This window comes from Stegostoma tigrinum, chromosome 35 (genome assembly GCF_030684315.1).
Source record: "Stegostoma tigrinum isolate sSteTig4 chromosome 35, sSteTig4.hap1, whole genome shotgun sequence".
Classification (NCBI taxonomy): Eukaryota; Metazoa; Chordata; class Chondrichthyes; order Orectolobiformes; family Stegostomatidae; genus Stegostoma; species Stegostoma tigrinum.
The window spans coordinates 1,068,190-1,081,702 of record NC_081388.1 but is presented as its reverse complement, the minus strand read 5'-3'; the positions used below and the strand labels follow the sequence as shown (position 1 = coordinate 1,081,702).

Below are 13,513 nucleotides of genomic sequence, written 5' to 3'. Positions count from 1 at the left end.
CTGGGTTATCCTCTTTGCCCCTCCCAACCATATTTCAGTCAACAACTCTTAGCCCCAGCCTCACTCCAGTTCTACTCCCTTGACTAATCCCCAACAGACTGACACTACCTACTCTCCAGTGGTTCTTTTGTCCGCTCTTATACCTCAAAACGAAACAAAAAACTGAGGTAGCTTGCTCACCGAGCTCGCTTGTTATCATACAGACATTTCACACCATGCTAGGTAACATCATCAGTGCAGCCTCCAATGAAGCAATATTCTGTACAGTATTTATAGGATTGGATCTGTTAAGTTGGGTTATCTCATATCTGGTTTGCATATGGCACCTAATTCCACGTTTGTTGATTGCATTACGGGTCGAAAACCAGGCCTCTAGGAATTTCCATGTGTGTCTGTGGAGGCCACACTGACGTTAACACCTAGAATGGCAATGAAATGTCTACACGATAACCAGCAAGCAAGCCAAAAATCTCATCCACAACCTGAGCTACGAAGTTTCAAAAGAACCTTAAACAAAAAACTGTGGATAGAGATCTGAAACAAATACAGAATGTCCTAGAGAAATTCAGGCCTGGCAACATCTGTGGAGAGATAAACAGAGTTAACACTTCAAGTTCAGAAACACTTCACATAGAGAACTGATTCTCTCTCCACCGATACCGCCAGTTTCTCTCTCATACACCTATATATCCCTTCCACACATTCTTTGCTGTTGCATTGCTAACCTGCATCTCACACTGCTCCTCACCAGGTTCTCTCTCTCTCCCCCCTACATCCCAGCTAGTCCACTTCTCCCCAATCTTAGCATACCCCCCCAACCCATGACCTGTTCTTTGGATACCCTTATTTTTCTCCTTCACCCCAATTCCACATTTTCTGCAGTATTTATCAGCAGGCTCCAACCCCTGATATTCCCTTTTCCTGCTTAATTACACCCTCTTCAGACTCCTTCCTTATCCCACCCCCACCCGAAAAATACTCTCCCTCCCACCCCCCACCCCAGGGGACTCCATATCTACCTTTCCAGGAGCCACATTACCTCTGACAGCTTTTCGCTCGTCCCCCTTCTTGCTCTCTCTGAACTCTCCCATCCCATCACGAATGCTTTAGGCCATTACCACCTCCTCCCTCCTTTCTATCCCTTCCGCCCGAGGTCCCTCCTTTCTGTAAACGGCCCGAGCAATTAGAGCACTGAGACTCGCTCGGGGAAGAGGATATTAGCCCCAGCCTTCCTTCCTTCCTTCCTCCCTCCCTCCCTCCCCACCCCGGTGTTTTCCACTCTATCTCATTCTTCCCGGCCTAGGCGGCCACCGGATCCCACCTGCCGGCTCCACTCCCGCTCCTTCGCCAAATGGCTGCTCCGTCCTGCACGCTGTGCGCGGGTCGGACACCTAACGGAAGTCCCGCCCTTGGCCTCACGCTGATTGGTCCCTCAATCTGTCCGTCAAGCGGCCACCGACATAATACACGCTGCTTGGCTACCTACCAGAAGGCGGTCTGACGCACGTCGCGCAATCCCACCCCCCAACGCCTGCATTGGCTGAGGTAAGCGCCCATCACTGTAGGGGGGCGGGACTAGCGCTGGCTCTTCGGCCAACTTCCGTGAACAATTTGCAGCCGAGGGTTTCATTCAGGCCCGTGGGCCTTGGGTCGGGACAACGGCAACGAGGAATGGCGGGGGCGGGACGAGACAATGAGAGACCGGTCCGGGTCCGAGAAAGGCAGCCAAAGAGGGCATTGGTGGAAGGGGGTCAATGTGTTAGAAGGTTAACAGGGAGGGCGATAAGGGAAGGGGCATTGGGAACAATGAGGGGCAATGAGAGCGCGGGCAGTGGGATAGGACAGCATCAGCGTAACGGGGCTGGGGCAGCAATAAGTAACGAATATAAAGCAGAGTTAGGGTGGGGGTGATAATAGGGGAGGGTGCGGTTCGAACAGAAGGGCAAGAGATGGTGAAACATTGGAAGGGTCGAATGGGCTAACAGGGGTTTGGATCAGGACAACTGAGAAAGCAGGCAAGTACAGTTGGTGATGCGGGATGGGGTACTGGATGGCAGGAGGAGGTGGGTAAATGGGGGCAACAACAGGTCATTTGGGTTTTGGAGTAGATCTGTAGCTCGGGTTGTGGGTGTTGATGTTGGTTGGCTCGCTGAGCTGGTTTGTTCCGCAGACCTTTCACTACCACGCTGGTAACATCCTCCCTGCAGCAAAGGATGTACTGAGGATGTTACCAAGCACGGAAACGAAACGTCTGCGGAACAACAAACCAGCTTGGTGAGCCAACCAACCTCAACAGGGATAACAAGGTGTAGCACTGGATGAACACAGCAGGCTAAGCAGCATCAGAGGAGCAGGAAGGCTAACGTTTTGGAAGTGGGACTTCAGAAGAAGGATCTAGGTCCGAAACGTCAGCCTTCCTGTTCCTCTGATGCTGCTTGGCGTGCTGTGTTCATCCAGCTCTACACCTTGTTATCTTACAAAGGCCAGTTGGCTGTACATTTCTTAGAGTATTATACAGGATGTAATTTACAGAGCATTTAGAAATCATAATATGATCAAGCAAAGTCAGCATGGCTTCATGAAGGCAAAATCGTGCCTGATAAATTTACTAGAATTCTTGGAGGAGGCAGCAAGCAGAATAAATAAAGAGGAAGCAGTGGATGTAATATATTTGCATGTTTAGATTGCACTGTTCGATCAGGTGCAATGTGTTGGAGTTGTACGGCATGCAGACAGGCTCTTTAGGCCACCATGTCTGCTGACCAACAAAGTTCATTACCTGCATTTGATCAATAACCTATTCTGCCCTGGCATTTTAAGTGCTTATCTAGCTACTTCTTTCATGTTGTGAGAGCACCTGCATCCACCATTGTCTCAGGCAGCACATCCCACACTGAGCGAAAAATGTTTTTCTCACGTCTCCTCTAAATCACTTATGCCTCACAGTAAATTAACGCCCTCTGGCTTTATACTCATCTGCCGTGGAGAAAATGTTGTCACAATTTACTCTGTCTATGCATTTCATAATTTTGTACACTTCAGTGAGATCACTCCTCAGCTTCCTCTGCTCCAAAGAAAACAAACTCAGTTTGTCCAACCTCTTCTCATAACAGAAATGCTTCATTGCACACTCTCCAGTACAAATACGTGCTTTCCAAAGACAAAGCTTCATACAGTATTCCATCTGTGATCTAATCAAAATTGTATTAAGTTGTAACAAGACTTCCTTTCTCCTTTATTTTATGCCTTCAAGCCTCTTCACCACTCTGTCCACCTCAACTGACACATTCAAGGACCTCTGGAGTTATACACCAAAGACTTACCATTCACATGCCAAAATACCGTGCACTTGTTAGGATTAAATTCCACCAGCCATTGCTTTGTTCAGCTTACCAACTGATCAATATTAGGCTGCAGGCTGAGACCATCTCCTCACTATCAACGACAATACCACAAATTTGCTCCTATGATTTTCCTGTCATCTGCAAACTTACTGCTTGTACTTTCTGCATGCACACTCAAGTCATTAATGTACATCACAAACAGCGAGTGTCCGAACTGGCCTTCCAAGCGAGACCTTGTCAAAGACCTCACTGAAGTTCATAGACAATGGGAACTGCAGATGCTGGAGAATCCAAGATAACAAAGTGTGGGGCTGGATGGACACAGCAGGCTGCTTGGCCCCACACTTTGTTATTACCGAAGTTCATGTAAACTACAGCAACAACACTACCCTCATCAATATATTTAGTCATGTTTTTAAAACACTCAATTAAGTTTGTCAGACAGGATCTCCCCTTTTCAAATCCATGCTGATTATCCCTGATCAATCCATGCCTTTCCAAGAGTTGGGTAATCCTGTCCCTCAGAATGTTTTCCAGACCATTAATGTCAGGCTTGCTAGTCTGCCATTACCTCGTTTGTTCCCGCTGTCCTTCTTGCAAAAGAGAATCACATTAATAATCTTTCAATCATAGATTATAGAATCCCTACAGTGTGGACACAGGCCCTTCAGCCAACAACACCCACACCAACCCTCAGCCTATTCCACCCAGACCCATCTCCCTATAACCCACCTGAACTACACATCCCTGAATATTAGGGGCAATTTAGGATGACCAATCCACCTAACCTGTACTCCTTTGGTCTGTGGGAGGAAACGGGAGCAAACCCATGCAGACACTGGGAGAATGTGCAAACTCCACACGGACATTTGCTCGAGGGTAGAATCAAACCCAGGTTCCCGGCACTGTGAGGCAGCAGTGCTAACCACCGAGTGACCATGTCACCCAAATGCCGCAATCATCTGAGTGACCATGTGGAAGGCTAGTTCAGAAGGTAAGAGCCCATAGGATGCAAGGCAAGTTGGCAAACTGCATCCTAAATTGGCTTGCAAATGGGAGGCAAAGAGCTGGTGGAGCTCATTGGAAGCCAGTGAGCGCTGGAAAATAACCTGTGGTCAGTGAAGTATTAAATATTTCCACCAGGGCCCCAGAAATCTCCTTCCTTGCCTTTCATAGCAACCTGGGATACAACTCATCAGGTCCTGGGGATTTATGACCTTTATGTCTGCTAAAACATCTAGTTAGGCTCCTTAATAAAATAAGTCCACATTGTTGGAAGTGCATATTAGTATGAGTAGAGAAGTGGCTGACTAAAAGAAGACAGAGAGATGGGCTAAGGGGAATGTTTCAAGATGGCAACTGTAACTAGTGGAGTGCCATAGGGATTAGTGCTTTAATTCTTTCCAAGATATATAAAAACATGAATGCGTGAAGTGAACATAGCCAATTTTGCTAATGATATAAAAATAGGAGAGAAGGTAAATGGTGAGATTGACACAGAGTCCACAGGAAAATATAGACAGGTTCAGCAAGTGGTAATAATCTTGGCAGATGAAATATTATATGGGAAGATGTGAAATTATGCATTTTCATGGGACAATAGAGGTTCTGATTGTTATTTAAATGGAGAAAGATTGCACAGAGCTAAGCACAGAGAGTTTTGGGAGCCCTGATGCAAAAAACTGGTGCACAGGTTTAGCAGGTAATATGGAAGGCAAATGGAATGTTGAACTTTAGCTCAAAGTAGTATAAAAACAGGGAATTCTTGCCAAAACTATGAAAAGCACAAGTTATACAACACCTAAAATACTGTGAACAGTTTTGGTCCCTTCACTGAAAGAAAGACATGCTGGTGCTGGGGTAGTCCAGAGAGTGTGTGCGAGGTTTCTCCCAAGTATAGAGGGTCTATCACATGATTTGAGCTTGAGTAAGTTGTGGCTGTACTTCAAGTTTAGAAGAAAGGGAAGTAACCTTATTGAAGCATACAAGATTCTTAGGTGACTCAATGGGGTAGATACAGAAAGGTTGCTTTCCCTTAACAAAGAGCCCAGGACCAGAAGGAATAATTTCATAATGAGGAATTGCCGATTTAAGGCAGTGATGAAGAAGAATTTCCTCGGTCAAAGAGTAGTGATTCTATAGAATTCTTTACCACAGAGGGCTGTAGAATTTGGGTTGTTACGAATATTCAAGGCTGACATGGATAGTATTTTAATCAGTAAGTAAATCAAGGGTTATGGGGAAAAGGGAGAAAATGAAGTTGAAGATTATCTGAGATAGTAGGAACTGCCGATGCTGGAGAATCTTCAATAACAAGGTGTAGAGCTAGATGAACACAGCAGGCCAAGCAGCATCAGAGGAGCAGGTAGGCTGACATTTTGGGCCTAGACCCTTTTTCAGAAAATGTTTTCAGAAGAAGGATCTAGGCCCAAAACGTCAGCCTTCCTGCTCCTCTGATACTGCTTGGCCTGCTGTGTTCATCCAGCTCTACACCTTGTTATTGAAGATTATCCGGTCTGGCAGCATCTGTGAAGGAACAAACAGAGTTAATGTTTCGGGTCCAGTGGTTCTTCCTCAGGACTTTACAAGTAACTTTATTTTTGTTCCTGATTTACAGCATCCATAGTTCTTTTGTTTTTCTTTTGAGGATGATCAGATCTGCCTAGACCTAATTTAATGATGGAGCAGGCTCAATGGGCTGAATGGTTTACTTTTGCTCCACATCTCATAGTCAATGTAACCTCAAGAAACAGCACCTCAATCTTTCCTGTAGGCACTTGATCTCTTTTCTGGGTTGAATGTCAAGTTCAGTAAACTTTGCATGATCAGGAAGGAGAGATCACCTTGAGTGAGGCACAGCATGGGAATTTAATACAAAGTGGAAGAGGTGCTTCGTCCTTTCTTGACTCATAGTTTGTAAGGTCTTTTTAACAGGATAATTTAAAACCCAGGATTGGAGGCCCAGCAAAAAACAAAGTACGATATGACAGGAAAATATTAAATTCACTGGTTGTTAATAGTTGCTGATTTGACATTCTATTATCAATTGCTTTCAGATTAAAGGCAATTAAAAGAAATGTTTTATAGATTAAGAACTAAAAGCCCAGTAGGAAATTTTTAAAAATGAGAACTAAGGTTAAAAAAAGTAAATAAAAAGAAATGTGTTATAGGTTAAAAACTAAACGCAAAAGGAAATTTAAAAAAATCAGAACTAAGTAAATAAAACAGAGATGCAGGGTCAGGGGATGTGCTGTACCTGTATGATGTGGGAGCTGGTGGACCCCATTGTGGTTCATAGCGACCACATCTACAGCAACTGTTTGTTGCTTGAGGAACTCTGGCTCAGAGTTGATAGGGTAGGAGAGAGTACCTGGACACTGGGCTTCAGGAGGCAGTCACACCCCTTAGATTAGTTATCTCAAATTCAGTCAGTGGTCAGGGACAGGGCGATGTGGCTATGAGTGAGGCAGAAGATATTGCTGCAGAAGCCTCAGTCTTTCAGCTTGTCTACCAGGTTTAAGATTCTTGCTGCCTGTGGGAAAGAAAATGGGAACCGCAGGGAGGATAAATAGACTGATCATGGTCCAGAGAGTTACTCAACAGAGGAGAGAAAGGAGAAATTTCATTGTAGTCGGGGATGGTATAGTCAGGAGAATAGACACTGAACAGGATCAAGAGCCCTGAAGGCTGTTTTGCTTGCTTGGTGCCCGGATTCTAAAACATACTCTCATCTATCAGAGCAAGCCAGGCAGCAGCTGTGGAGAGAAAGCAAGCTAATATTTTGAGTCTAAATGAGGCTTCAAAAGCGGTCTGATGAAGGGTCATTGGGACGTGAAAAGTTATATAACAAAGTGTGGGATGCTGAAGGGCCTAGGCACGAAACGTCAGCTTTTGTGCTCCTGAGATGCTGCTTGGCCTGCTGTGTTCATCCAGCTCCAAACTTTGTTATCGTGGATTCTCCAGGATCTGCAGTTCCCATTATCTCTTGAAAAGTTATATGCTTTCTTTCAATGGATACTGCCTGATCAGCTGTGATCTTCGGCATTTTTTGTTTTCAGTAAAGATTCCAGTATCTGTAGTAATTTGCTCCTACCCTCATCTATCCTTTATCAGTCCAAAATAAATAACCTCAGACATACTTATATTAAAAAATCTATGTGCCACAGCTTTACTCATTTACCTAATCTATCAACACCCTGTTGCAATTTTCTGCAGTCATCAGCACTGTCAACAATGCTGCTCAATCTCGTGTCATCAGAAAATTTGGACATTTGACTTTTTATGCCATTATCCAAGTCATTAATGAATATTGTTAATAATTAAGGCCTCAATATAGATCCCTATGGGACACCATGAGTCACGTCCTTCCAGTTTGAGTACTTACCCATTATGCCAACTCTCTGTTTCCTGCCACTCAACCAATTTCCTATCTATGTCAGTAATTTGCCCTCATGTCAGTGGGCTTCCACCTTAACTCTCCAGAGTGTGATTTCATCAAAAGCCTTCTGGTAGTCTGTATAAACAACTTCCATCAACTTACCTCTGTCCAGAGCCTTTGTCACTTCTTCAAAACCTCTACTAGATTTGTCAGGCATGACATACCCTTCCTGAATCCATGCTGATGCTCTCTGATTAACTGATAATTTTCAAGGTGATCAGTTACCCTATTCTTGATTATAAAATTTCCCCATCACAGTTGAGAGACTAATTGCTCTATAATTCCCTGGTTTCCCCCTGTCTTTCTCCTTGAAGACCAGAGTGACATGAGCAAATTTCAAGTCCAGTGATACAACTTCTGAATCCAAGGAACTCAGAAAGGCTAAGGCATCAGCAATGTGCTCTCCTGCTTCCTTTAGCACCTGTGGATGGAAACCATCAGGTCCTGGGGCTTTGTCTCACTCTTAATTCCATTAATTACCCCAATATTGATAATTTACTTAAACTAAATACATTTAGACAGTGCCTTGATCCTCTGTTAATTCCTTTGGGACATCTGGCAAGCTATCTTCCTTTCCTGCTGTGAATACTGAAGCAAAATAATTGTTCAGCATGTCTGCCATTTCATTCACAATTTCCCTACTTTCAGCCTTCAATAGGTCAGTTTTTGCTTTAAGTAAGTATGAAATCACTTCTTGTTGTCTTCTTGTCCCTTGTAATTTTACTTTCATAATCCTTTTTAGCCGCTATCCTAAGCTGTTTTGTGGCCCTTTTTTGGTCTTTGTATTTGTCCCATTCTCTGGGATCTGTAATGTTGTTTGCATTTTTATAGCCCCTTTCTTTAAATTTTATGCCGTCCTTTACCTCCCCAGGTGTCCCTGTCTATTTTTAGTTAGGTGGCTCGTTTCCTTCCCACGGGTACAAACTGCTTTTGAATAGCATTAGATGTTTCTTTAAACACCTTCCACTGTTCGTGGAGTGATTGTATTGAGATCAGCAGCCTGACTGGGGCTGTTAATCTGGTCAAATCAGGGAACCCAGGCTGACAAATAAAAAGTAAAGTGTCAGAGGTTCTGGCATTCTGAGAGCTGACTCTGAAGAGGCAATACTAGATTCAAGACTCTTCTTGCGTAAATAAAGGGTGACTTGGTGATGGCATCCTTGCCTCTGTCAAGTTATTTTGGTGGTGACAAGAGTAAAACACATTCCTGAAGAAACTTGCTCCTCAGTCCATGAATTAGGGTAAGCATTTCTTAGATCGTGCCTTTGTTTGAGAAGCTAGACTCATTCGACCCTGCTGTCAAGGGCTGAGCACAGTATGTTGAAAGAATGTGTTATTTTTCCTGGGCAAATGACATTGGGGCAGATGAAAAGCAATGACTAATACTCTTGACAGCCTGTGGAGTCAGAGTTTTTTCTGTATTTAGGAGCCTAACTTTCCTGAGGCACCAGTTATTAAAACCTTTCAAGAATTGATAGACATGGTTAAGGAATATTAAGCCTCCTCTAATTCTAAGATACTATTGTTTTACTGGGCAATTCAAGAACCAGGGGAATCTGTTTCAGGATTTTTGTCTATGTTACGATGACTGGCAGAAGCCTATGTCTTTGGTTTAACCCTTAATGAGAGTCTTAGAGGCCTTTGGTATGTGGGATTGATGATGGGACTAAAGCTGGCTTTATATTAGGAAAGGCAGAAAGTTGGCCATGTGAGTTGCAGGCTTATTCTGATGAAAGTAGACACCCTCACCAGAACCTCTGACACTTTCCTTTTTATTTGTCAGCCAGGGTTCCCTGATTTGACTGAGCTTGGAGCACCACTTAAGTGCAGGCAATTGCACATCCTCACTCAGGACATATCTTGATCAGAGGGACTCTAGGTCAAAACTCCAAACCAAAGCCAAGTCTCGGCCAAACAATAAAAATTTTCTGGGTCCTGGCTAGTAGTCTATGGCAGTTGCAGCTGGTATGCAGATTCAAGGCAGTTACAGAGTCCGACTAGCTCTAAATTGGATAAAATAACTCTTAGACTGGAATCCAGGAAAGTTCACCTACATCTGATTTGGAAGAGCTAATTTTCTTAGCAACAGCCAAGTCAGATCCAATCAAAATGAACACCTGGTTAAATGGTAATCCAGTTCTAAAGGATTTAAAAACTGTAACAGCTGTATTAGTGATCATTGAATCAGTTTTAAACAAAATTTATTCTGGACTCCAACCTTTAAGTTTGCTCAAGACCTTGGCTAGGCTGAGAGTCCAGACTGAAGAGCAGTTTTACAAATTAAGAGTACAACTTTGGTTTCAGTCTCTTATGCAAAGCAGCTGATTCTGTTACGAGGTATTGTAGTAAAAGTCTTGAGCTCAAGCTTGATGGGGCAAAATTGGCTGTGAGAAGATTCGCCTAGCTTCACCAATTAGATATTTTTCAATTAGAAAATGTCTACCTGAGTGAAGTCCTAATTAAATAACCGGAAGACTTCTAGGAAGGCCAAGGGACTATCAGAGGAAGCAATTCCATGATTCTACAAGGTTGACACAGCGCCACTTGCCTTACAGGAAAAAGTATAGGCAGAAATCAAAGGCTGGAAATTCGAGGAATAATCAAACCAGACTAATTTGCAGAATGGGCAGCACCAGTCATAACAACTTTGAAGCCCAATGGATTGGCAAGCCTTTGTGGGGATTTTATGCAAATGGTAAACTGTCTTTTACAGCTGAATAAATACCCAATCCCTCAGATGGAGGATTTAGATACAAAGCTGGCAGGGGGACTGTCCTTCATGAAGCTGACCATGAGTTACGCTTGTTTGCTGTTGCGTTTAAACGAGGATTCCCAGAAGTACGCTACAATTAATACCCATAAGGTCTTATACAAAAATAGAAGACTGCCCCTTGGTGTATATTTAGCCTATTCAATTTTTCAGTGGTTGACGAAGAACATTTTGCAAGGCCTACCACAGATCGCATCTAGATGTCATGCTGATGGTAAGGGAAAGCTAATAAGGAACATTCAGAGAACTTGGACATAGTCCTGAGGTGTTTATCCAAGGCAGATGTACACTTATGAAGGGGAAAATGTGCGTTCCAGGCATCCCAAGTGACCTTCACGGGCTACAGAATTGACAAGACCATGTTACACCCGTTGGATGATTAAGGCAGGGTGATCAAAGGCCCCCCAGCTGCCACATCTGTTCAGGAGCTGAGGTCATTTCTTGGGCTGGAAATATATTACTGAAAGTTCATATACAACCTGGCCTCCATCCTGGCATCTTTTCATCAACTCCTAAACAGGGGTCAGCCTTGGAAATGGTTGCATATCCAAGTTAAGTAAAGTGGAGTGAAGTAAAGAAACAGCTGACAGTTGGTGCACTATAAGCCCAAGAAAGATACTGTATTGACATGTGATACCTTCCCATACAGCATCGGGGTGGTATTAGCTCACTGGTAGCCGAATGGAGAGAAAAGCCCAAAAGCCCAGGATATTGGCTAATGCAGAGCATGAATATGTCCAGATAGAGAAAGAAGGATTGGCAGTTACATTTGGAATCAGGAATACCTTCAACAATGAAAATTTATGTTAACAAACCACAAACCCCTATTTGGTCTGCTTAAAGTTGACAAGGCAGTGTCACTGATAGCAGTGGGCTCCAATGCTATGCTCTTACAATTACAAGTTAGAACACAATCCAGGAGGCTGAGTAGTGAATGTGGATTCACTGAGCCACCTCCTATTAATGTTTACAGCACCAATACTACCTGGAATGGAAGCCTGTAATAATATTAAATTTTCTGGACAGACCCCCAGTCACAGCTGACAATACAAGACTTTAAATGCAGAAAGATATCGTTCCGTCAAAACTGAGACAATTGATAGTGATGGGGGAAATGAAAGGACCATCACAACTATAATCGAAACCTTTTGGACCTGGAGAGACTAGCTCACTGTAGGGGATTTTTTTTTTCTATTCATTTTGTGGGATGTGGGAGTTGCTGGCTGGCCAGCATTTCTTGCCCATCCCTAGTTGCCCTTGAGAAAGTGGTGGTGAGCTGCCTTCTTGAACTGCTGCAGTTCTCCTGCTGTGGGTTGACTCACAATGCCATAGGGAGGGAATTCCAGGATTTTACACTCTGCATTAACTAATATCCTGGGCTTTTGGGCTTTTCTCTCCATTAGGCTACTGATGCATTAATACCATCACAATGCTGTATGAGAAGGTATTATGTGTCAATAATAATGCATATTATAATGGGGAGCTAGCATGATTGTCAAAGGTTGCCATCAAATACTGCCTGAACTCCACCAGCGGTCTCCAAAATGAAGATTTTGATGAGAAGATATACCTGTTGGCTAGGATTGGATGCAGACATATCCACGTTGGTGGAGCAGTGCCCAAAGTGCCGACAAGGACAAAAATTACCGCCAGCAGATTCTCTATGACTGTGAGAAGGGCCGGGCAAACCTTGGGTTCAGTTGAATTCAACTATGCAGGTCCTTTCATGGGATCAATGTTTTTAGTTATTTTAGATGCCCACTCAAAGTGGTTGGACATGCATAGGATCCATTCATCAGACACAAGGATGACAATAGAAAAATTGCATGATCTTTTTCAACACTGAATCCTGGCAGTGTTGGTCACAGATAGTGGGCCATCGTTTACCAACAGGGAATTGAGGCACTTCTTAAAGTCAAATGGGAATCAATGTATAAGGACAGCTCCATTTCCCCATGTCCAATTGCCTGACAGAAAGAACAGGCCAAACTTTGAAAGCTGGCTTGAAGAAACAGCCTACAGCCCCACTCAATACCAAGCTGTCACAGTTCTTATTTGATTATTGGACCAACCTGCATGCAACTACAGGGATAGTAATGATAGAATAGCCAGTGGTTATACGACTCCACACCAGGTTAAGTCTGATCTTCGTGGATCTGGCGGGGAGGGTGAAACAATGCTGGACATAAAACTGCCCCAAGCAAGAGAGACAATTTGATACAGTGAACAAAGTTTACCGTATGAATCCTCAAAATGGCTCCACAGGGGTAAGCAGCATGGTCGATGCAAGTTCAGGACCAGTAATGTATAAAGTTCAGGAAGGTGCCATGGTTCTGAACAAACACGTGGGCGATATGGAAACTGCAAATTGACAATCAGTGCAGGAGCAATGTGGGGCCATGCCCATAGAACAGAAGGAAAGACTGCCAGAACCCATGGGTTTGCCCTCTCCAAAGACTGACAAGTCCTCAGAATATGAGATGGAGAATATAACGGATGTAGCCTCTCGAAATTGTTACTGCCTGAAGAGGAGATTGAAATTCTACTAAGGTGCTGCTGGAGCAAGAGACAAGCTCCTGTGCATTACATACCACCTGTATTAGTAACCCAGTGCTAAACTGCCCCAGGAGGTTCTTCAATCTATGTCCTTGGACTCAGAGCGGGAGGGATATAATGTTTGTCATGAGGCCAATTAGTTGGGCCTCATAGAATGAGTTCCCTGACTGGGGCTGTTAATAAAGAACAAAGGCAAAGAAAATTACAGCACAGGAACAGGCCCTTCGGCCCTCCAAGCCTGCGCTGATCCAGATCGTCTATCTAAACCTGTTGCCTGTTTTCTAAGGATCTGTATTCCCTCTGCTCCCTGCCCATTCATGTATCTGTCTAGGTACATCTTAAGTGACGTTATCATACCTGCCTCTACCACCTCCACTGGCAACGCGTTCCAGGCACCCACCATCC

The 13,513-nt window shown here is 43.9% G+C and overlaps 1 protein-coding gene across 1 annotated transcript in view; it reads right to left on the bottom strand.

The window, feature by feature from the left end:
* Positions 1-1,409, bottom strand: part of LOC125447533 (ATP-dependent RNA helicase DDX39A) — a 37,527-nt gene extending 36,118 nt beyond the window's left edge. The window contains exon 1 of the mRNA XM_048522004.2: positions 1,322-1,409. The gene's annotated coding sequence lies outside the window, so the exon portion shown is untranslated. The remainder of the gene's footprint in view (positions 1-1,321) is intronic.
* Between the last annotated feature and the right edge of the window lie 12,104 nt (positions 1,410-13,513).